This window comes from Mustela putorius, unplaced genomic scaffold (genome assembly GCF_011764305.1).
Source record: "Mustela putorius furo isolate JIRA1106 unplaced genomic scaffold, ASM1176430v1.1 tig00000842_pilon_pilon_pilon, whole genome shotgun sequence".
Lineage (NCBI taxonomy): Eukaryota > Metazoa > Chordata > Mammalia > Carnivora > Mustelidae > Mustela > Mustela putorius.
The window spans coordinates 819,328-822,213 of NW_025421493.1; the positions used below are offsets into that span (position 1 = coordinate 819,328).

A 2,886-nucleotide genomic window follows, 5' to 3' on the forward strand; every position below is an offset into this window, starting at 1 on the left:
TAACTGCTTCTGTCAGCAGAGGTAGATTGGTTGAATAGTCTGTGGGGTTAGAACTCCCTTTTTAGGGTAGACAGATATGATTATTATTAATAACAGTGATTACTATTGAGTGCTTACTTTGTACCAGACACAGCTAGACACTTTTCATGCATTATCCTTTTTAATTCTCATGAAAGTCTAAGAATTAAGCAATACTATTTTGCCCACTCTATAGATTAGGAGACAGGCAGAGAGTGATTTATTTAATAACATGCTCAAGTGTATATTATTTAATAACATGCTCAAGTGTATATTCAAGCCCTGAGTGTTAGAATCAAGAGTGCATCTTTTAACCATTATACTATAAATGATTAAAGTAGCATAAACCCTAATTTCCTGTCTTCAAGTAGCTTTGATTCAGTTTTTATATACAATATTTACAAGAAACAAAACTGAATATTGCAATCAGCATTTAGTAATTTAGGCAGTGTTTCATTTACTTATATAATGTCATTTATAAAATACCACATGGATTTTTGTCTGTCCATGTATTCCAGCAAAACAAATTCATGCTTAGTGTCCTTCTTAGCCTGAGAATGACTAAAAGAAAATGAAACACTGGTTTGATGAAAATAGCATAATCAAAGTATATAGGTATTTTTTTTTTTTTACTTTATTGATCCCAAGTTTCAATTTCTAATTTCTCTGAGATTTTAGCATTTTGCATTATTTTGAGCTTCCCTTTTGCAACTTCAATATATGGTAACATTTTGTAAAGTTTACTTCTTTTTCAACAATAAAAATAAATCACAATATTGTGTAACTGTCCCACCCTAAAACTCTGCTAAGTTGTTTACCAGTGATACCATAGTGGTAATGTATCAGTTTAAGAACTATAGAAGTTATATGGATAGAGGACATATCAGATATTAAACTGATAAGAACAAGATACTACACTTGATCTTAGCCAAAAGGCTGAGAAGCAATATATAGAAGTTATATGGAAAGAAAAATAATAACATAGTAAAACTGTACTAAATATATAATCAAATTCCTGAGTTGAAGAAGCTGACTGTTATGAGAAGCAGAATATTCCATTATTAGAAATTTTTCTTTTATTCAAACCTGGTTTTCTATAATTTTCATCAATTTTTCTATGTTCTACTTTAAGCAATATAGATTCAATCTACATATAGCATATAGTAGTACAATTTGAACTGTAGAAAACTAGATCTCACAATCTCTTCTCAAAATTTATATTTTCCAGGCTAACCATCTTCTATTCCTTTAAGTTACTCAGGTAATGTTCCTTTTTTACCAGTATGTTTCTCATCTTCCCCTGAGTTCAAGTTTTTCCTAAAATATGACACCCAAATGCTCACTTCCAATATCCACAATACTAACTATCCATATAAGCATAATTTAAATGTTTGTATTTAGGTATTTACTTTTAAAATTCAACTTGAAAAAGTCAAAACAAAGTTTTGGGACATATTTTTAAAATTTGACCTTCAGGGATGCCTGGGTGACTCAGTCAGTTAATTGTCTGGTTTCAATTCAAGTCGTGATTCTAAGGTCCTGGGATGAGTCCCACATTGGGCCCCTTGCTCAGTAGGGATCCTGCTTCTCTCTCTGCCTGCCACTTCCGCAGCTTGTGCTCTCTCTTGGTCTCTCTCTCTCTCTCTCTCTCTCACATGCACACACACACACACAAATAAATAAATAAAATTTAAAAAGTAGAGTTTGGCCTTCAGATTGTCAACAATCTATTTATTATTTTTGAGTAGAGTAATCCAATCAACATTATTCAGCCTATGTACCTCATTTTTTCCCCACTAGGTTGTAACAACAAAAATTTGTCCAATGAATTCCAAAAATCAAGGATAAATATAAGTCTAGCAAGCCTACCATAAAATGAAATAATGTGTGGCGTGACATCAGCAAGATGGTGAAGAGGAAGCCCTGGACCCTCTTTTCCCCCTACAAACACACCTATTCAGCAACAATTCATGGACAAGTTCCCTTCATGAGAAATCCAGAAACTAACTGAAAGTCTCCCATACTTCCAAGTAAACATGAAATTAGACTCACTGAAGCCAATAAGGAGATTCAGGATACTCTCTCACCAAAATCCCTGTTCTCAGGATTGTGACAAATGATCAGGAAGAGATCTGCTGGTACCAAGTTTCTCCCTGGGAGGGAAAGAGTTAGTTTACATATAAGATGTCCAAACTTCCATGAAAGCTCCCCAAAGATCTGGATTCTAACATGTCAGTCCAGAAAATCTGACAGATTCACCTGATAGAATCCATACCTCCACCCACTGTTCAGTACAGAATAAGCAGATGAAAAATCCCAGCTCTCAACTTCCCTTTAGGTGGTGTATAGCCAGTTTCCCCCAGCAGTCTGACTTATTGTGGAAGCCCCTACTCTCACATTACACCATAAGGATTTCAGGAGAATATATAGGGGCCAGCCACTGAGAATCTGTGATGAAGAATCAAGAAGGGGTTTGCAACAATCAGCAGATGGATCTTGGCACTTCAAGTCCATACCTGCAGTGCCTAAGTAGTAATCACAACCAGAAGTTTTATTCACCTGCTGAACCAAGTCAAGGGCACACTCTAATCAGGGATCTCAGTTAGGTGCAGATCCGCTTGACTGATATCCTCAAATGAGGAGTTTTCTTTGCCCTAGAACTTGGTTTGTCCATGCTCAAGCAACTTGCTGAGTCACAGCCCCAACCACTATGAAAAGTACCTTCCAATCTTATCTATCAGAAGTGCTGATAACAACTCCTAGAAGCTATATAACTGATTGCTCCCAGAGCAAAGCCAGTACTGGGAGTGGAAGATTCCTGTGCTATGCACAGGAAGGGGTGTTCATTCATAGATGAGATTGAAGGTA

At 35.9% G+C, this 2,886-nt stretch overlaps 1 pseudogene; it reads right to left on the reverse strand.

Annotated features, from left to right (window-relative positions):
• Positions 1-793: 793 nt before the first annotated feature.
• LOC123393430 lies at positions 794-966 on the reverse strand (annotated as a pseudogene).
• Positions 967-2,886: the final 1,920 nt, after the last annotated feature.